The 23,233-nt window shown below is 45.8% G+C and overlaps 1 protein-coding gene across 1 annotated transcript in view; it reads right to left on the reverse strand.

Annotated features, from left to right (window-relative positions):
• Positions 1–22,878, reverse strand: part of ITGB2 (integrin subunit beta 2) — a 146,120-nt gene extending 123,242 nt beyond the window's left edge. Inside the window, exon 1 of the mRNA XM_063933084.1 lies at positions 22,813–22,878. The gene's annotated coding sequence lies outside the window, so the exon portion shown is untranslated. The remainder of the gene's footprint in view (positions 1–22,812) is intronic.
• Positions 22,879–23,233: the final 355 nt, after the last annotated feature.

Here is a 23,233-nt window from a genome sequence, read left to right on the forward strand (position 1 = left end):
CTTGTCACTCCGTGTCGTAAATGGCATATTGGCAAGTTTACGCTTCTCCTCAGACGCTTTTAATTTTGATTTTTGGGTCATTTTACTGAACTTTTGTTTTTTGGATTTTACATGCTCTCTACTATGACATTGGGCATCGGCCTTGGCAGACGACGTTGATGGCATTTCATCGTCTCCGCCATGACTAGTGGCAGCAGCTTCAGCACGAGGTGGAAGTGGATCTTGATCTTTCCCTATTTTACCCTCCACATTTTTGTTCTCCATTTTTTAATGTGTGGAATTATATGCCAGTATCAATAGCAATGGCCTACTACTATATATACTGCGCACAACTGAAATGCACCACAGGTATAGAATGTAGATGGATAGTATACTTGACGACACAGAGGTAGGTACAGCAGTGGCCTTCCGTACCGTACTGCTATATATACTGGTGGTCACTGTGTCAGCAAACTGCAAAACTAAAATGCACCACAGGTATAGAATGTAGATGGATAGTAAACTTGACGACACAGAGGTAGGTACAGCAGTGGCCTTCCGTACCGTACTGCTATATATGCTGGTGGTCACTGTGTCAGCAAACTGCAAAACTAAAATGCACCACAGGTATAGAATGTAGATGGATAGTATACTTGATGACACAGAGGTAGGTACAGCAGTGGCCTTCCGTACCGTACTGCTATATATACTGGTGGTCACTGTGTCAGCAAACTGCAAAACTAAAATGCACCACAGGTATAGAATGTAGATGGATACTATACTTGACGACACAGAGGTAGGTACTGCAGTGGCCTACTGTACCGTAATGCTATATATTATATACTGGTGGTCAGCAAACTGTGCAAAACTGAAATGCACCACAGGTATGGATGGATAGTATACTTGACGACACAGAGGTAGGTACAGCAGTGGCCTACTGTACCGTAATGCTATATATTATATACTGGTGGTCAGCAAACTGTGCAAAACTGAAATGCACCACAGGTATGGATGGATAGTATACTTGACGACACAGAGGTAGGTACAGCAGTGGCCTTCTGTACCGTACTCCTATATATTATATACTGGTGGTCAGCAAAATTATGCACTGTACTCCTACTATATACTGTCTACAATGCAGCACAGATATGGAGTGTTTTTCAGGCAGACAACGTATACTGGTGGTCACTGGTCAGCAAAACTCTGCACTGTACTCCTCCTATATAATATTATACTGGTGGTCCCCAATCCCCACAATAAAGCAGCACACTGAGCACAGATATGGAGTGTTTTTCAGGCAGACAACGTATACTGGTGGTCACTGTCAGCAAAACTCTGCACTGTACTCCTGCTATATAATACAGCTGCTCCCCAGTCCCCACAATTAAGCAGTGTGAGCACAGATATATGCAGCACACTGAGCACAGATAAGGAGCGTTTTTTTCATGCAGAGAACGGATAAAACTGGTGGTCACTGATCAGCAAAACTCTGCACTGTACTCCTCCTATATTATACAGCTGCTCCCCAGTCCCCACAATTAAGCAATAAGTAAAGCAAGCACAAATATTTGCATCAACAATACACGGAGAGGACGCCAGCCACGTCCTCTCCCTAACATTTGCAATGCACGAGTGAAAATGGCGGCGACGCGCAGCTGCTTATATAGAATCCGAATCTCGCGAGAATCCGACAGCGGGATGATGACGTTCGGGCGCGCTCGGGTTAACCGAGCCATACGGGAGAATCCGAGTATGCCTCGGATTTGTGTAAAAAGGGTGAAGTTCGGGGGGGTTCGGTTTCCGAGAAACCGAACCCGCTCATCACTATTCACAACGGACCCCTTTCTTCAGTGACCTGGGTCTATCCAGCTTCACAGTGGACGCTTGGAGATAATGTCCTCTCCAACTGCTACTGCAGGCAGCCAATCCAGTGGTATGCGGCACAACCCTGGGTCATCGTGATCCAGTCGGACCATTGACACTGCACCGTGACCCGAGACAGCCCCATATCCAAACCTGGTCACTACCCGGGTAATGTTTCCTGGTCCCTTTCAGACTGAGCTGCAACCTGGGTTATTGTGATAGTCTGAAAGGAGTATGAATTAGAACTGTAATGATATTCAGTTGAAAGTTGAAGCCTGTTGTCACTCCACTAGTTACATCTTGGCAACTTGTCATTTAAAACCTCCTCTCATCACTGGGACATGACATCAGTGATCCTACAGATCCTTACTGTATTATTCACTGTGTGACCATGGAGAAACATATGGACGTGATCTGACTCTTTCCAGAAAAGCAACCAGGGGCAGGCCCAGCGCCGCACTGGCACCACCTCCTGCACTCGCGGAACTCCTGCTCTCGATTCCGATATTAGTCTACTTTATGAAAAAAATTAGATTTATGGTAGACTTTTCCATGGTTAAATCTCTTTCTGCAAGGTACACTGGATTCCACAGGGAATACATCAGGGTGTAGAGTTGGATCTTGATCCGAGGCACCAACAGGCTGAAGCTGTGGCTGTTCCCAGGAAGCACTGCACCGCCTCCTCTATAACCCCGCCTCCAGGCACTGGAGCTCAGTTTCGTTAACCAGTCCAGTGCAGTAGCAGGTAAAAGAGACGGTAGATGTTAGTCACATAGAACCACATTCTCACGACAGGAGAAGGGACTAGCAGCTAATGTCGTACAAACCCAAAGAAGCTAAGTGCGTCAGGGTGGGCGCCCTGCGGAATCCAGTGTACCTCGCAGAAAGAGATTTAACAAGGGTAAGTTCTTACCATAAATCTCCTTTTCTGCAGCGGGGTACACTGGGATTCCACAGGGAATACATCGGGAATGTCCTAAAGCAGTTCCTCATGGGAGGGGACGCACCGTAGCGGGCGCAAGAACCTGGCGTCCAAAGTTAGCATCCTGGGAGGAGGAAGTATCAAAGGCATAGAACATGATGAGGACCACATAGCCGCCTTGCACAATTGTTCAGCGGACGCGCCTCGGCGGGCCGCCCAAGAAGGTCCAACAGACCGAGTAGAATGGGCTTTAAGAGCAGCAGGAGCTGGAAGACCAGCCTGTGCATAGGCTTGTGCAATCACCATTCTAATCCATCTGGCCAAGGTTTGCTTATTCGCAGGCCAGCCACGTTTGTGAAAACCAAAAAGTACAAAAAGGGTATCTGACCTCCTGAGGGAGGCAGTCCTCTCTACATAAATATGGAGAGCCCGTACCACATCCAAAGACCGTTCTTTGGAGGACAAACCAGAAGAGATTAAGGTGGGAACCACAATCTCTTAGTTAAGATGAAAATATGATACCACCTTAGGTAGATAACCAGGGCGAGGTCGAAGAACTGCCCGGTCCTGGTGAAAAATCAGAAAGGGTGGATGACATGAGAAAGCACCTAAGTCCGACACCCTCCTAGCAGAGGCAATAGACAGTAAAAACACGACCTTAAGTGTAAGACATTTAAGATCCACAGACTCAAGAGGTTCAAATGGAGACTCTTGTAGGGCACGTAATGCAACAGGCAGATCCCATTGAGCTACAGGAGGGACATAGAGAGGCTGAATCCGTAAAACACCCTAAGTGAAAGTATGAACGTCAGGAATAGACACAATTTTCCTCTGAAACCACACCGACAAGGTAGATATATGAACCTTGAGGGAGGCCAGACGGAGGCCTAAATCTAGGCCTTGTTGCAGAAAAGCCAAAAGCCTAGAAGTTCTGAATGAATAGGCATCATAATTCTTAGCAGCACACCATGTGAAGTAAGAGTTCCAGACCCTATAATAAATCCGTGCAGAAGCCGGTTTGCGGGCCTCCAACATAGTTTGAATAACTGCCTCAGAGAATCCCTTGGTCCTCTGGAGTGAAGCTTCAAGAGCCACGCCGTCAAAGCCAGTCTGGCCAGATCTGGATAGACACAAGGGCCTTGAATGAGGAGGTCTGGGCATTGAGGAAGTAGAAGAGGACATTCTATCGATAGACCCTGCAGGTCTGAGAACCAATGCCGTCTGGGCCACGCTGGAGCGAATAAAAGTAGTATTCCGCTTTCTTGCTTGAACTTCCGTAGTACTCTGGGCAGGAGTGACACTGGAGGGAATACTTATGGCAGCCGAAAGTTCCATGGAATTGCCAGTGCGTCCACAAACGCTGCTTGAGGATTCCTTGTCCTTAATCCGAAGACCGGAACCTTGGGATTGAGTCGAGACGCCATCAGGTCTACATCTGGTAGGCCCCACTTGTCCACTAGGAGTTGAAAGACTTCCGGATGAAGACTCCACTCTCCGGCGTGAACGTCCTGACGACTAAGGAAATCCGCTTCCCAGTTGAGGACTCCGGGAATGAACACTGCCGATATTGCTGGCAGATGGCGTTCCGCCCAACGGAGGATTTTTGATACTTCCAGCATTGACATGCGGCTTCGAGTGCCGTCTTGATTTATGTATGCCACCGTGGTGGCGTTGTCTGATTGTACTTGAACAGGCCTGTTCTGTACTAGAGGCAGGGCCAGTGTCAACTCATTGAACACTGCCGGCAATTCCAGAATGTTTATCGGGAGGAAAGATTCCTCCCTGGTCCACCAACCCTGGCAAAAGTGTTGCTCCAACACCACGCCCCAACCCCGCAGACTGGCATCTGTTGTCAGGAGGACCCAGTTGGAGATCCAGAAGGGACGGCCCCTGCTCAACTGTTGGTCCTGTAGCCACCAGCTCAGTGACAGACGAACCTCCGGAGTTAAGGAGATCATTTGAGACCTGATCCGATGAGGCAGGCTGTCCCACTTGGAAAGTAATAACCTCTGCAGAGGCCGGGAATGAAATTGAGCGTACTCTACCATGTCGAAAGCCGACACCATGAGGCCTGGTACTTGCATCGCTGAGTGTATCGACACTCTTGGGCGGGAGAGAAAATATCTGATCCTGTACTGAAGTTTCAGGACTTTTTCTGGAGACAAAAACAATCGTTGGCTGTGTGTGTCCAGTGTGCCCTTAGGTGCAACATGCTCTGAGCAGAGACCAGGGAAGATTTCTTCCAGTTGATGAGCCACCTGTGGGCTTGTAGGAATTAGACTGTCAGTTCCAGATGACTGAGGATAACCTCTTGGGAGTTTGCCAGGATCAGCAAGTCGTCCAGATACGTCAGGATCCTGATTCCCTGACGGCCATGACCTTGGTGAAGATCCGAGGGGCCGTGCCCAATCCAAAAGGCAGGGCCTGGAATTGATAATGTAGGTTGCCGGGGATCAGTACGTAATCCCGCTAGACGGGATCCCGGCGGTCGAAATCCCGACGCCGGAATCCCGACCACACAATCCCGACAGGGGTGGCGAGCGGAACGCAGCCCCTTGCGGGCACAGTGCCTCGCTACGCTCGGCACACTATTATATTCTCCCTCTATGGGTGTCGTGGACACCCACGGAGGGAGAATATGTCGGGATTGTGGCGGTCGGGATTGTGGCGGTCGGGATTCCGGCGTCGGGATTTCGACCGCCGGGATCCCGTCCAGCGGGATGTTGGCCGCATCCCGGTTGCCAATAGCAAACCACAGATATTGCTGATGCGACATGGCAATAGGTATGTGCAGGTAAGCATCCTGTATGTCCAGAGATACCATATAGTCTTCGGGTTCCATGGCCAACACAATAGAGCGCAGTTTTTTCATACGGAATTTGGATACTCTTACAAATTTGTTCAATGATGTGAGGTTGAGTATAGGCTGGAAGGACCCATTTGGCTTCGGAACTAGAAACAGGGTCGAAAAGTATCTGAGACAAAGGTACCGGCACTACCACTCCTGTGTCCAGGAGGGATTGTACAACCAAGTGTAGAGCCTGCGCTTTCATTGGATCCGCAGGGATAACCGTTGTGCAAAACTGGCGAGGGGGACGTCTCTTAAAAAAGATTGCGTACCCGTGGGGGAAAACTTCTCGCACTCAGGCGTCCGAAGTGGTCTTTAACAAGGCATGGGCGAACTGCAGAAGTCGGCCTTCCACCCTGGGGTCCCCCAGGGGGAGGCCTGCTCCGTCTTGCAGCAGGCTTGTCTTGTTTGGAAGCAGGCTGACGGGCGGCCCAGGATTGTTTTGATTTGGGCTTAGTGAATTTGGAAGCACGAGTCTGTCTCGGATATGCCTGACCTTTTGCTTTCCCTGGAGGTCGAACGGAACGAAAAGTGGTACTCTTAGCCTTCGGAGCAGAAGGATTAGTACTTGGGAGAAACGCAGTCTTGGCAGTCGCCAAGTCACTCACAATCTTGTTCAGATCCTCCCCAAATAGGATGTCTCCCTAAAAAGGGAGCACCTCCAAGGTCTTTTTGGAGTCCAGGTCCACCTTCCAGGACCTCAACCACAGAATCCGGTGAGCCAGGATAGACGTAGTAGCGAGCTAGCATCTTTTTAGACAGGGAAAACTTATTTCCTGGAGACGACCAGGATTCCTGACGTATGTCAATTAAAAGGTCAGAATGTGGTACAACTACTTTTAGCAACTTTCTGACGTTTGAACTTATCAGGTTTCTTAGACGTAGCAATAGACTCGATCTCATCATCAATTTGGAGAATCAGCTTGATATCCTCCACTAGGTCAGGAACATCAACCTGGGTTGTAGATTCCTCATCAGAGGCAACTGTATCAGTGTCTGACGGATCAGTATATTCCCCATCCTCATCGGAAGAATTATCTGAAATATTAGTGGATTGGGAGGAAGAAATTGCCCGCTTAGATGACCCCTTGGCCCCAGATGGGCGTGTGGTAGACTTGTGTCTAACCAAAGATTGATTTTATTGTTGTAACTGTGTAGACAGTGTCTGCCCAGGGCGGATTAACTACAGGGACAAGATGTGGCTGTAATGGCACAGGAGGTCCCACAGGGGGTGTAAGACGTGTTACAAGCGTAATAAGCATACTTGAAAATGCTACCCAAGGTGGGTCCTGATTGGCCACAGGTGCCGCAGGTGGACTGGGAAATGTATGGCACCCAGCGCCTGAACCAGCAGCTAACACTTTCCCCACCGGTTAATCCGTGGTGACAGCACTGCAGGATGCAGAAACGTCCGCGGATTTCCCGCCCTGTGTGGCAGACATTATAGGGAATGTAGCCTAGAGCGTAACAGTACAACATAGCCAGACAAACACAATACCTGCAAATAACCCCCTGTGCTATGTGACAGTAAATACAGGGCACAAACAGAGGATTTAAGCGGTATGAGGTGACTGAAATATACAGTAAAAAATACAAAACAGTATATACTGTGTAGCACTACATATATATATATATATATATATATTGGTGCGGGGGGATGAGGTATTTGCAAGCGACCAAAGGTGTCTAATCAATAATGAAAAAAACCAGGTACTAAAAATAGTAGAATTTAATTTTAAAAATACAAAGCACTATAAAGGGGTAACATGTAAAGTAATAATATTAAAATGCAGCCTATTCAATAAATATCAGATAAAAAAGGAGAAGCACAAGGCTAGGCTAAAAACGTCAGAGACACACATGCCAAAATTCATAAAAGAGTACATAAAAACACAAAAAATCGGGTGTAAAATGTACAGGATAAAACATAGAAAAAGGGAGGAGAGGTAGCTTATCTTAAGAGGTTGAGGTAAAATCAGAATAGGGTGCTATTCTGATTTTACCTGAACCTCTTAAGATAAGCTACCTCTCCTCCCTTTTTCTATGTTTTATCCTGTACATTTTACACCCGATTTTTGTGTTTTTATGTACTCTTTTATGAATTTTGGCATGTGTGTCTCTGACGTTTTTAGCCTAGCCTTGTGCTTCTCCTTTTTTATCTGATATTTATTGAATAGGCTGCATTTTAATATTATTACTTTACATGTTACCCCTTTATAGTGCTTTGTATTTTTAAAATTAAATTCTACTATTTTTAGTACCTGGTTTTTTTCATTATTGATTAGACACCTTTGGTCGCTTGCAAATACCTCATCCCCCCGCACCACTTTCTAACCTGTAGGCATATATACCAGTGCCAACATATACTCTTGAGGTTTTAAGCTGACGCCCTAATATTTTTAAGGGAGTGTCCACCAGGTTATGTTCTGTTAATTACTACGGAACGTATCTTTCCCGTACTGTTGTATATACCTTAAATACTACATCTGTGGCGCTGTTAGCTTCTTTTGTACATATATATATATATATATATATATATACATATATGAGACCCTGACGCACCTAGCCCCCCCAGGGTATAGAATAAAGTGATAGCAATACGTGTGATACAGGTACATGAAATCCACACAGCAGCTACAGGCACACTCAGTCACAGGTACAATGCAGAAGTTGTTACATGTAAACAATAAAACTGCACTGGACTAGTAAAACTACATATAAATATGTATGAATTTAGATATAACAATGCACAGTAGATACTGGATATATATCACAGAATATTTGTACTAAATATTCAGATAGCAGCACACTTGTTCTTAACTAACACTGACTAAAATGACATGTAGAATACTTAAGTGCCTGTAAATGCACAGCGCTGATGAGACAGGCGGCTTTACAGAGGAGACAGAGCCCTTCAGTCCCGGAGATCAGCCCAGCTAGTAGTGAAGATGGCACCAAAATCTCGGCAGGGAGTGAGGGGGAGAGAAATGCAGTTCAGGGCGGGAACACGAGCAGTAGATGGTGCCGGGAGCTGGGGGAGGGGCTACAGGTCAGCGCCTTATCCCCTCTGCTGGGCTTCACCACCGGGTACTGTGGAGCCTATTGTAAACAGATTTTAGTAAATCAGACCTGTGCTTCCTGCCCTGGTGGATATAGTGGGGTCCCTGTACAGTACAGTGTCCACGCCAGCGGCGTGGTTCGTATCCTGGGACCGCGACCAGACCACGATTTACCGGTGGGTCCTACCTCTTACCTCCTCCCTGATGTGCAGCCACGCGATCCTGGAGAGCGTCAGTGGTGGTGTGCCTGAGGAACAGTGCAACTCCGCTGCAAGTACCCAAGAACCCGGCCGCGGGAGTATGCAGCGCTGCTGGGGGAGGTGATGGAGCCGCAGCACAGCATGTCATAAAGACATACTGCGGCCCTTGAAGTCTTCTTAAAAGCTCTTTTCAGGCTGCCTAGCGCAGCCCCATCTGTTAGTGACCTGCTCTGCAAGCAACAACTTACACACTGAGCTCCAGTGCCTGGAGGCAGGGTTATAGAGGAGGAGGTGCAGTGCATCCTGGGAACAGTCAAAGCTTTAGCCTGTTGGTACCTCGGATCAAGATCCAACTCTTCACCCCAATGTATTCCCTGTGGAATCCCAGTGTACCCCGCTGCAGAAATGTTCTTTATTTCACCAGGGAGCTGCAGATTGTTGGATCAGTTTATACAACATTCCTGATGACACATCCTAACAGAGCCAGCCTTAACCAATATGATGCCCTAGGCAAGATTTTGGCGGGTGCCCCCTAGCACCACCGCTAGTTCCCCCTCTGACCCTGCAGCATCACCCCTCACCCATAGCAGTACTCAGTTAGGTGCTCCTACCCCCTATATTTTTAATAGGAACAGCTCAAAAAGGGGCGTATTCTTGCTGGGAAGCGGCATGGCCACACAATAGTACCCCCAATGCAAATTACACCACACAGTAGTGCAACCTTATTCACATTTTATCATGCGATAGTGTCCCTTCTTCACATTACTTTATACATACGTTACTCCTCACAGTAGTGCCCCTTATTCACATTACATCACACTGCATTGCTCCTTATTCACATTACACCACACCATATTGCTCTTTTTTTCACATTAGACCGCACAGTAGTGCCCTTTCTATTCATTATGCCACATAGTAGAGCACCTTATACACATAATGCCACACATTAGTGATTCATTTATACACTTAAGACCACACAGTAATGCCCCTTACACATATGACACACATTATTAATTTCCCTATAAACATAATGCACCTTACACATTATGCCAACCTTTATTAATACCCTTATACGCATAATGTCTCTTACACATATGCCGCACATTATTAATGCCCTTATACACATAGTGCCCCTTATACATATGCCGGACATGATTAATTAATTTATACACATGACACACATAATGCCCCTTACACATGTGCAGAACACTATTGCACAATCAACCCACCTGCACACAGCACTCACATGGCCGCTAACACTTTGACCTCTGCCTCTGCTTGGATACAGATGTGTCCTCATACATCTTGCCTCAATATGCCATGCAGCAGGAGATGCTTGTCTCTGGCAGCTCTGCTAATGTCGGGCTCCTTTTTTTTATGAAAATGCATCTCATTTGCATTACTATATGACTAGTATGCACAAGCAGCTTCTGCTCCTTAAAATAATATGCGGCATGCCTATATTCTGTGTGTGACTGTGGCTGTATCTGTATATGAAATGCTACGTTACAGTGATTTCCAGGAATTCCTCCGTATGCAGATACAGCTGCAGTCACATACAGAATATAGTTATGCCGCATATCATTTTAATCAGCTGAAGCTGCTTGTGCCCCTAGGCATATCAAATGCCCAAGGCATTTGCATAGTTTGCCTATGCCTAGCGCCGGCTCTGTGTCCTAAATGATCACAGAGTGAGACACATTCACAGGACGTGTAATTGCTGTAAATGTGTTCATGCAAACCCATGGCATCAACATTTCATCATTCATTCCGAGGAATGAAACAATGATCAGGAAATGTTGCAAGACGCTCTGCAAACATGGCGTAAGAAAATATTTTATATAAAAACCTTTTTACACCAAAGTCACTAAATATAGCCTGTCTACCCTGACGATTGCACGGAGAGCCAGTTCAGGAAGTTAAATACAATGCCTAGAAGGAAACTAATCCTCAAAATAAACATTTTCAGAGAAGAACCATGAAAGAAAAATACATTGTCCAGTGTGACAGTGACATTGTACTGCAGCTCTGTCATGGGTGTGGTTCATCAAATCGACAGTGTCTAGGTCGACAATGTTTAGGTGGACCACTATAGGTCGACAGTCACTAGGTCGACATGGATGGAAGGTCGACAGGGTTTCTAGGTCGACATGTGTTAGGTCGACAGGTCTAAAGGTCGACATGAGGATTTTTTTTTTTTTTTGGTGTCGTTTTCTTCGTAGAGTGACCGGGGTCCCAAATTAGTGCACCGCGTCCCCTCGCATGGCTCGCTTCGCTCACCATGCTTCGGGCATGGTGCCTTCGCTCCGCTACCGCTTCGCTCGGCACACTTTACCGTTCCAATCGTAGTCCACGTGGATCGTTAAGTATGAAAAAATTAAAAAAAAGAAAAAAAAATGTGAAAAACTCATGTCGACCTTTAGACCTGTCGACCTAGCACATGCCGACCTAGAAACCCGGTCGACCTTCCATCCATGTCGACCTAGTGACTGTCGACCTATAGTGGTCGACCTAAACATTGTCGACCTAGACACTGTCGATCTTCAGACCGGATCCCCTCTGTCATACCCTTTCTCACTATAATCCTGGGTCTGATCCAGGTTAATGAACACTGGGGGTGATTCAGACCTGATCACTGCGCTGCTAAATTTGCAATCCTGCATTCAAATTGTCGCCGCTCAAGGGGGAGTGTATATTCGCCGTGCAAGTGTGCGATCGCATGTGTACGCCAGGCTGCAAAAAATTCCTCAGTATGTGCGCAGCCCAGAACTTACTCCTACAGTGCGATGAGATCAGGCTGATCGGGGCGCGGAGCTGACGTCACACACTCTCCCTGAAAACAACTGGGCACGCCTGCGTTTTCCCTGACACTCCCTGAAAACAATTGGGCACGCCTGCGTTTTCCCTGACACTCTCAGTTACCACCCACGAACACCCGATTCCTGTCAATCAGAATGTGAATGGCTGTGCGATTTAAATTTTCACACCAGCCTGACGCTAACCGGCGATGCCTTTTGTTGTTTGGGGATGCGTGTACACATTGTGGTCCATATGCATGCGCAGTCTATCGATAATCGCCTATCGGGTCTGAATTGGGCCCACAGTGTCAATCAGGGCCTGTGCTAGGGTGTTCAGCGCCCCCCCCCCCCCCTGCAAACTATAAATTTGCGCCCCCCCATTCTTTACAAAGGGAAAGCACGTGACAAAGGCAACAAAAAAGGGTGTGGTCTCATAAGGAAGGGGCGTGACCACGCAATAGTACCCCCATTTCAAATTGCGCCGCACAGTAGCACAATCTTATTCACATTACACGGCACATTGGGGGACATTCAGACCTGCCTGCTGATGCGGCTCACAGTGCAATTAGCAGATGGAGGCAAACTGTGCATGCGCAGCGGGCGCATCGTGGCTGAGCGGCACATACAGTATATTGCGACCGCAATGTAATTGACAGTGGCAGCCATTCGTGGGGCGGCGACAGAGCATTGGGGTGGGCGGGGTGGGCCGAACGTGGGTGGGGCGGGAACGTTTTCGGGGGGCTGCGTGATGTCACACGCAGCTGCTTTGATAAAAAAATTATGCTGGCCGCCTGACAGCGCTGCCGGGGGTCAACCTTAGTTCCGATGCGTTCACAATTTAATTGCGGATGCATCGGGAGATGGCCTCACACATACTGGGAGGCCTTGCCCTGTGCTGGGCGGCCCTCAGCATTTGAGGAGATGAACGCTGATCTGGCTGCGTATGCAGCAATCTACGTCCATCTCTGATTTCAGTCCATATGTGAGTGCAGATTATACAAGAAAAAAAAAAAAAAATATATATATATATATATATATATATATATATATATAATCTCACCACTCGGCGGCACTCCGGACGAATAAATAAAGACTAAGAAGTCATCTTGGATTAAATCGACGTTTCAGTGCTCGGCGGCACTTTTATCAAGATTATCAGACAGCATAACAAAACATTGTGTATTCACCATATAAATAGCATCAGTGAGACTGCACACTGCACGTCAAGTCCCGCACCACTCCCAATCATCGTGGCGCCGGGCATGACGCGCAGACACAGCTGTATGGAATAAAACTTTTTCGTTAAATGCACATTGCAATGTTCAAAGTGAAAAAAAGGAAAAAACACACATAAATTCAAATAACACACATAAACCAAAAAACTTGAAATATAGCAAAAACAAAAAACAAATGACAAGCACTAGAGTTGTACAGCAATTAACTCATCATATACATTCATAGTACAGCACCACACCTTTCAAGACACAGTGCCTGTCTATTGATCTCTATACCAACCATAGTGACTAAATCGTTTCAAAAGCTATAATTAACTAAAAAAAAACCTAACAATGGCCCTCATTCCGAGTTGTTCGCTCGTTATTCTTATTCGCATCGGTGCGATTTTCCGCTAACTGCGCATGCGCAATGTTTGCACTGCGGCTGCGTCAAGTAAATTTGCTAAGAAGTTTGGTATTTTACTCACGGCATTACAAGGTTTTTTCTTCGTTCTGGTGATCGGAGTGTGATTGACAGGAAGTGGGTGTTTCTAGGCGGATACTGGCCGTTTTATGGGTGTGTGTGAAAAAACGCTGCCGTTTCTGGGGAAAACGCGGGAGTGGCTGGAGAAACGGGGAAGTGTCTGGGCGAACGCTGGGTGTGTTTGTGACGTCAAACCAGGAACGACAAGCACTGAACTGATCGCACTGGAAGAGTAAGTCTCGAGCTACTCAGAAACTGCAAAGAAAAGTATTTTCGCAATATTGCGAATACTTCGTTCGCAATTCAGCTAAGCTAAGATTCACTCCCAGAGGGCGGCGGCTTAGCGTGTGCACTGCTGCGAAAAGCGGCTAGCGAACGAACAACTCGGAATGAGGGCCAATGGTCATCAAGCAGCAGTGGGGCGAAGAGCAAAAGCCCAACTCCTTACAAATAACAATGTAGTCCTAAGGACTCGTTTAACCCTCGAGGGGAAAGTGTCCCTAACCTTTCAATCCACTGTGTCTCACGTTGCAACAGCAGTTTTTTTCTATCACCTCCTCTGCTAAGGACAGGTATATGGTCAATCATTCTATATTTTATTGCTGTAATACTGTGTTTAGCAGTTGCATAGTGACGGGCCAGAGGCTGTTCACTGGTACCTATCAAAATTGCGGCTTTGATGGCCGATCTGTGGAGCGCCATCCTCTCCTTAAATTGGCGCTCCGTCTTACCAACGTACTGTAAAGAACAAGGGCAGGTAATCACATAGATCACATATTGGCTCGAGCAGGTAAGGTGATGCCTAATAAAAAAACTTTTTACCAGGATAGGGATGGTTAAATACAGCGCCTGTTTGTAAAAAACCACACGTAGTGCAGTTCGGGCAACGAAAACAGTTTGGAGTTCCCCAGAAGGTTGTACCTCTTGTTCTATTGTCGCCCATACCTGTAATGTCCGTACGGACCAAAAAATTCTTGAGGTTCTTACCCCTGCGATAACAGGGCATCAATGAAGAATTAGACAAATTTAACTCGACATCAGTCTGTATGAGAGGCCATAGCTTCTTAGCCGTTTTGGTCACAAATGGACTTAAATGGGTATATGTATTAGGCCACACAAAAGGTTTGGCAACATTTGTAGACTTCTTACTACTTTGTAGCATGTTGTCAATGGGTACCGCTAATGCTTTACGTTTCATTGTATCAAGATTCTTAGGACAGTATCCCCTCTCCAAGAATTTTTTATACATCAAATCCACCTGAACTAATGCTTCAGTTCTATTACTGGAGATACGTAGCACCCTCAAAAATTGACTATATGGCAGGGAATCTTTCAACGCCTTAGGATGGGCACTCGAAGCCAACAACAAATTATTTCTATCGGTTGCTTTCGTAAACAAGGACGTTTCCAAAACGTCACCCTTTCTGGTAATGGTCACATCAAGATAGTTAACTGAATCTTTACTAAGCTGGTAAGTAAATTTAACCGGGCTATTGAACTGATTATGTTCCTCTATCAAAGACACAAACTCATCTTCAAAACCCTGCCACAGAATAAGCACATCATCTATATAGCGAAAATATGCTAGAATTTTACTAGAGATCACGGGGTTAGTAAAAAACACGTCCTGTTCAATCATAAACATGAATGAATTTGCTAGCGACGGAGCCACTGAGGACCCCATCGCCACACCGGAAGTCTGCAGTTAGTATTTCCCAACAAAATAAAAATAATTTTTAGTCAAAATCATTTCTAACAAAGTCATAAACAAGTCTATGCTCTGGACCAGCATATTTCACATTGTTAGCCAAAAGTAACTTTACAGAAAACAACCCCAACTTGTGCGGGATACATGTTTATAAATTACATACATCAACAGAAATCAACAACAATTCTGGTGATAATACCGGTAATTTTCTCAAGGACAAAAGCAGTGACGTGGTGTCCTTCAGAAATGTAGGTTTGGATTGTATCAAAGGCTGCAAAAAGCCATCTAAATACACTGATACCGGCTGGAAGATCGATCCCCGCGCGGATATAATGGGTCTCCCAGGTGGTCTAGTGGGGTGCTTATGCACCTTCGGCAGTGTATACAAAATTGGTTTAATGGGACAAGCAGTCACTAAACAGTTACTAACTTGATCAGAAATCAAATTTTCTTTCACAGCATTATCCAAGACAGAATCCAGTTCTTTCTTAAACACAAATGTCGGGTCCTGTGTCAGCAATTTACAAGTATCAGCATCCGACAGTTGTAGGTAGATCTCAGAACGATAAGATGAAAGGTCCTGTATAACTATGGAGCCGCCTTTGTCAGACTAGCGAATAATGATGATGTCATCGTAAGTGGAAAGGGCTTCTAAAGCTAATTTTTCTTTTTTGTGAAGATTCCAATATTTAGGTTTAAATGCTCCCGGAGTACTCATGACCTCATGGTTCAATAATCTAGTAAATGTCTTTAATCATGGATTGTTGCTGATCGGGTCAAATCTAGAGCGTGATCTAAATGACATGAGATGTGGTGGCAATGTATTCGCTTCAGGTATTGGAGCCAGTTTCCCATAATGCTCTTTGAGTTTGAGGTTTCTATTAAGTTTAAACAAGTCAACTTTCCATTGTAAATTGTCAAAAGGAGTGGTAGGGACGAAGGATAAACCTTTCTGTAAGACATTAATTTCATCTTCAGATAATATACGTGAGGACAGATTAAAAATCAAGTCCTGCGTTGGGCCGGTGGTTTTTTGTTTGTTCGTCCCCTGCCGCGTGTTTTGCCTGCCGCGGCGGGTGTATCTCCGTTTGGGTTCTGTAGTTGTGCTCGCGTCTGCACCCCTAAAGGGTGTCGCCTGGAAAACGCACCTTCATTGTAAGAATCACTGTCACTGCCTGTCGTGGTAGGATCAGCATGAAATGTGTTGCCCCTTTTAATAACACGTTTTCTAAAGTGTGGTTTACTTCTCTCATCACCATATGCCCCGGTCAACCAGCCATAAACCCTCTGATGGTCATAATCTAAATCAACTTTGACCCGTTTCTCCTTTTTATATTAGAGATTTGCGGGTTCGGTTTTCGGAAACCCTCCCGAACTTCACGATTCTGAATGAATTTGAGCTCGGTTTTCCCTCCAGACTCGTCTTCCAAAACAAGGCAAAATGCCATCTTCCCAGCATCAGATCTCGCGTGATTTGGATTCAATATAAGTCCATCCCGTGGTGATCCAGGTGCTAGTTGGTGCACACTGTTTTGTTTTTGTTACTGCATGCAGTGCAGCCCAGAGCTCCTAATACAGGGGAGGCATTAACCTTGGGGCACACCTGGCTGTTGTTGTTTTTTGTCACAGCCCACAGTTTAGCCCAGAGCTCATAATACAGACACAGCATTAACCCTTGATGCACACAGGTATTTTTTTTACACTGCCCGCAATGCAGCATTAACACTTTATTGGTGCCTGCAAAAAGTTTAATCGTTAGCCACCAATACTATAATATAAGCGCAGTGATTCGCAGCAGTGTAAATAAATAAAAAGTAAAAAATGTCAAACATTATTTGTGTGTGTTCAGGGCCAGGCTGTGACACTGCGTTAATAATATAAGTGCTGCAAGTAACTGTGTGAAGTTGTTGTCAATTGTAAAAAAAAAAAAAAAAAAAGTTTTTATTTTATTTTAACTTGTGTGTGTTCAGGGCCAGGCCGTGACCCTGCGTTAATAATAGAATCACTGTGAGTCGCATTGTGCAGTTGTTGTCATTTGTTAAAAAAATAAATATATAAAAAAAGAAAATAAAAAAATATTTTGTGTATTCATGGCCAGGCAGTGGAATTGTTTTTCAATAATGCTCAGTAGGTGCCGTGCCACCCACCATGTTAATAATATAAGCGGTGTGAGTCGATATGAATCATGATCAGTTGATGGTAGAGCAGAAACACCAACCAAGTACTAGTGCTGTGGCTGCTGCCAGTCATGATAAATTGATAATACTACAACATCTACTAAAGGTGGTCCAGGGGGGCAGACAATTTAGGAAAGGGCAATTGAAACTAAAATCTTTCACAATGTTAAAATAGAGGTAGAGGTGGTACCATAAAAAGTGACAAATCATTGCCCCCCAATAAAAACCCAGTAAGGCTGAAGAACAAACTGTGTGTTCACAAATCCCTGAGGAGAGTCTAGGGGTGTCCACGTTAGCTATGTGTGCGTCTGACATTGCTGATACTGTACTTGTAGAAAATCCTCCTTCCACCATTTCTGCACCATCTGCAAATGTGGGGATGAGCAGTACAAGTAAAGATGGTGACGATGACATAATGCAAACTGAGGAGCAAGTGTGGAAGTACAACAAGATGAGAGGGATATTTGTGTACTGTCTATCGCTAATGAGAACATTGATGAGGATAAAGATGAGGATGTTGTTTGTGTAAGTCAGCCACCAGTGGCAGCAGTTCTTGCCCGTGATAAAAAGAAAATAGGAATTTAATACCTACCGGTAATTCCTTTTCTCGTAGTCCGTAGTGGATACTCGGGATCTGTACTTTAGTATCATGGGGTATAGATCGGGTCCAATGGAGCCTGGCACTTTGAAAACCTTTAGTGTGTGTATGTGTGTGCTGGCTCCTCTCCTCTATGCCCCTCCTACCAGACTCAGTCTAGAAAACTGTGCCCGAGTAGACGGACATACAACGAGAGAAGAAAACAGGTACAACAGCGGTGAGGCACTAAGCCAACACACAACCATAACCGAAAGGAGGGCGCTAACCAGAACAGAGGATAGCAACACCAACCTAACCAGGATAGCACAGATATCCCAACAACATAATGGGACCGCAACGGTGGGCCAACCAAAACTTACTCAAGTAAGTAGGAATCGAAGCACTGAGGCGGGCGCCCAGTATCCACTACGGACTACGAGAAAAGGAATTACCGATAAGTATTAAATTCCTATTTTCTCTTACGTCCTAGTGGATACTGGGGATCTGTACTTTAGTAACATTGGGAAGTCCCAACGCTCCCAAACGGGTGGGAGAGTGCTGAGACCCCTGTATAACTGCCTGACCAAACTGAAGGTCATCCTTGGCCAAGGTGTCGAACCAATAGAATTTCACAAAAGTGTTCGAACCAGATCAAGTAGAAACTTTGCACAACTGTAAGGCTGAGACACCCCGGGCAGCTGCCCAGGAAGAGCCCACAGACCTCGTCGAGTGGGCCAGAATAGACGTCGGCAAAGCCACCGAAGTATAGGCCTGTTGAATGGTCAACTTGAGCCAAGGAGCAATTGATTGCTTAGAAGCCGGATGACCAATCTTGGTGGCATCATAAAGGACAAACAGCGAATCAGATTTCCGATGACGAGCCATCCTTTTGACATAAATCTTCAGAGCCCTCCCCACATCGAAGGACTCTGGCCCAATGGAAGCGTCAGACAACACCGGAACCACAATGGGTTGATTCACATGAAAAGCTGAAAAGTTTTTTGCCAAAACCACTTTTGGCAAAAACTGAGGTCGGGTCCTGAGTTCCGCCCTGTCCTCATGAAAAATCAAATAAGGGCTCTTACAGGATAAGGCCCCCAATTCAGAGACACGTCTGGCAGACGCCAATGCTAATAACATCACTATCTTCCAGGTGAGAAATTTCAACTCCACCCTATGTAAGGGTTCAAACCAGTCAGATTGAAGAAAGGACAGAACCACATTGAGATCCCACAGAGCATTGGGAGGTACGAAGGGCGGTTGCAGATGAAGAACTGCTTTTAGGAAAGTCTGTACATATTAAAAAGGACATGCACAGTCTAACAAACCAAGCATTTCAGTGACAGGGACTGCCATTTTTGTGGCTGAAGTGCTTGGTTTGTTTGGGCCCCCACAAACCAATATTTTTGAAGGACTACCTCCGATCACTAATGAAGAGGTTAATGATGTGGGTGTTAATTAAAAAATATTTATAATATTGTGAAATAAATTTCATGAACTCTGTGCAAATAATGTAACATGGAGGAGGTGTCTAGATAGTTAACGTCCCTACCTCGACTATCTTTGGCCTCACAAATGGAGCAGATGCCTTCACAACCATTGTCAGGATTTGAAAAAATATAATCCCACACACAAGGGGCAGCTTTTTGTTCACAATTATCACGATTATTTTCTCTTACGTCCTAGTGGATACTGGGGATCTGTATGTGTGTATGTGTATGCTGGCTCCTCCCCTCTATGCCCCTCCTACTAGACAGGTGCATTTTTGTGGCGCTCCAGAGAGTTTCCTTTATTTTTTACTTTAGTTTATTATTTTCAGGTAGTACTGGTTGACAACCAGTCTACCTGCTTCGTGGGACTTAGAGGGGGAACCAGAGGAGGATTGGCCATAGGGTTTACAGGGAAGATTCCCGGTGGGCCGACGCACCCGCGGGGCCTGTTTTGTTGGAGGACATGTGGTCCTTTTATAGACATAATGAATAAGATGCAAAATAATTTGCACATATGAAAATTACTTTGCCACTTAGCCTGTGATTGCAGATGATCTAGTGTATGCTCTGTCTGCCTGCTTGGCTGACATATAAGATTGAGTGAATAGTGATTGGGATACGGTTGGTGTAATAAGCAAGAAAATATATCTTTCTAAAGAATTATATCGTTTCCTAAATTCTGAAGGTGTATCATATAATGTGCTCATAATATTATTTTTATTTCTTTTTAACTTCCCCCTTGATGCTGGACATGCCCACTATCTGGAAAGTCTTGTGGGGAGGGTGCTGCTGCCATGGCCCATGTCTAGACCTTACACCTCTGGTGCTGCCCAAGTGGGGCCACTAGTACAAATTTTTCCAGGGCCGCTTTTTGTTCCCAATCCGCCCCTGGGGGGAACCGAACCAACCTCCTGAGGGTTAATGGTTCATAATCCCAGCTGACAGGACACCGAGCTCTTGAGGTGCTGTTCACACACCATTAATGTGTGCCCACGTCAGCAGCTAGCCGCCACCCTCTAACAGATGCCGAAGGTCGATAGGTGTGGTGAGTGTTAACACCAGGGTCCCGGGTTAGCGGGGTCCCAGTTAGCGGGTCCCCGGTGCGGTTTTGGCAGAATGTCACGCGGCGGTCACGGTCCATGAGCTGCGGTGCCCGCCGCGGACTAGACTGGCTTAGGACTCATGTCCCGCAGTGCTCACTGTCCATTAGGGCTTGTGTGTACTGATATATAAATATATCTATGTTTGTTAACATGGCCAGTATAAAACTGAAGAGACCTCGCGCCATTGCAAGGGTCGGGGTTTCCCGGAGCGGGACCAGAGGTGGGAATGCGCCATTGCCTGCTGCTGCGGATCATCAAGGCTGCATGCACGCTACTCCTCCAGGGACTCACGCTGTTACAGACTCTGTACTAGTGCCAGGGGGTCATAGCAGGAAGGGAGAACACTAGTGGTAGCGCCGCTGCACTTCTATCAGGTTATACACATAAATCTCACACTGCGCTGCTGTGTTCTGGTCTCCATTCCTCAGTGCAGAGCCGGCCCTAACCAATATGATGCCCTAGGCAAGATTTTGGCTGGTGCCCCCTACCACCACCACTGGTTCTGCCTCTGTCCTTGCACCTCTTTCCCAGCACCATCACCCCTCACCCATAGCAGTCCTTGTTCCCCCTATATTTTAAATAGGAACAGTTCGCACATTTGACGCACAGCCCAAAAAGGGGCATCTTCTTGCTGGGAAGGGGCATGGCCACACAATAGTACCCCCAATTCCAATTACGCCACACAGTACTGCAACTTTATTCACATTTGATCATGCTATAGTGTCCATAATTCATATTACATCCCACAGTAGTATCACTTTACCTTATAAACGTTACTCCTCACAGTAGAGCCCCTTATTCACATTACATCACACTGAATTGCTCCTTATTCACATTACACCACACCTTATTGCTCTTTATTCACATTAGACGACACAGTAGTGCCCTTTCTATATGCAACACCACATAGTAGAGCACCTTGTACACATAATGCCACACAATAGTAATGCATTTATACACATAATTCCACACAGTAATGCCCCTTATACATATGAGACACATTAATGTCCTTATAAACATAATGCACCTTACACATTATGACAACCTTTATTAATGCCCTTTTACACATAATGTCCCTTACACATATGCCGCACATTATTAATGCCCTTATACACATAATGACACACATAGTGCCCCCTACACATTTGCTGCACAGTATTAGTGCCCCTATACACATAATGACACACATACAGTAGTACCCAGTTACACATATGCCGCACATAATTAATGCCCTTATACACATAATGACACACATAGTGGCCCTTTACACATATGTTGCACATTATTAATGCATTTTTACATGACACACATAATGCTCCTTACACATACTCCGAACACTGCACAACCAACCCACTCACATGCACACAGCACTCACACTTCCACTAACACTGTGACCTCTGCCTCTGCTTGGATACAGATGTGTCCTCACAAATCTTGCATCAATGCTAACGTCGGGCACATTTTTTTAATGAAAATGCATCTTATTTGCATTGCTATGTGGCTAGGATGAACAAGCAGCTTCTGCTGATTAAACTGATATGCAGCATGCCTATATACTGTGTGAGACTGTGGCTGTATCTGCATATGAAATGCTACATACAGAATATAGGCATGCCGCATATCATTTTAATCAGCAGAAGCTGATGATGCCCCTAGGCATATCAAATGCCCTAGGCAACTGCCTAGCTTGCCTATGCCTATGGCCGGCTCTGCCTCAGTGTCACTACGGGGGCTCTCTAGGGTCTGTGTGGAGGTGTTTTCCAGTGAGCTGCGCTGTATTACAGTTGTGTAAAGATGTCTGTTGACATGGTTATGTGCGCTGCTTGTAACTCTACCCCTTCTTCAGCGGGGTGTCTCATGTGTGAATAGGGCTCCTTATCTCCTCAGGGACACAATTCACAGGCACCTGACTGGCTAGATAGTTTTAAAAGCATGATATAGTATGTAAATTCAGAATTGGCTGCAGCGAAGAAGGAGAGACAGGTGTTAAAACAGTCTATTGATTGTATAGCAAAAGCAGCAGATACCAGAAAGGCTTCTCAGCTCCCGGGCCCTTATAGAGGGGGTGGCCCACCCCTGGCTACTACAGCCAATACCTGGGGAGCGCAACAACAGCGGGCTGATGCGCAGAAAGAACTTAAAACAAGTCTTCCCTGCGCATCAGCTCTGTGAACCGTTCCTGCAGGTCCGCAATGCTCCACCTATATGTAACGTCATGATGTGTGACATCACGTAGGGGTACAGTGGTGTGGCAGAATCTATTTTTTTGGGTGGGGACTCTGTCTATTTTGTCAGTCCCGGGCCCACAATTTCTGATGGCAGCCCTGCTTGCACATGTACAATATAACTGTATCTTATCTAGTGCGTGGAGCAAGGTAACCAGTCCCTACCTCAGAAGGTAATGTGCAGGTCCTCCGCCTCAGCCCTGTTCTCACTGTAGCCAGTGTGCTGCTAATTAAGCTGTCCTGCGAAAAGCGGAAGACAGAAAAGAGGAAACCAATGCACAGGATTAATGAGGAAAGAATTGTTTCACGTGAAAATGACTGTGAAAGAGCCCTTCCCTTGGCTGATATATATGTGCAGTGGATAGAAAAGGTATTAACCACCCCCTCTGTTCACACTTTGCTATGTTACATCATATAACTGTGATGGATTTCACTTGGGGTGGGTACAAAATGTCGACGAACATCATGTCAGCATGAGAATGTCAACCTTGTCATAAGGTCGACGTTGGCCATGTCAACTTATCTCCCTGGTGGCCCAGCGGAGACTTACCTTCTCCTGGTGGCTGCAGCAGTCCCAGAGGAGTTT

The sequence above is a fragment of the Pseudophryne corroboree genome, chromosome 7 (assembly GCF_028390025.1).
Source record: "Pseudophryne corroboree isolate aPseCor3 chromosome 7, aPseCor3.hap2, whole genome shotgun sequence".
Lineage (NCBI taxonomy): Eukaryota > Metazoa > Chordata > Amphibia > Anura > Myobatrachidae > Pseudophryne > Pseudophryne corroboree.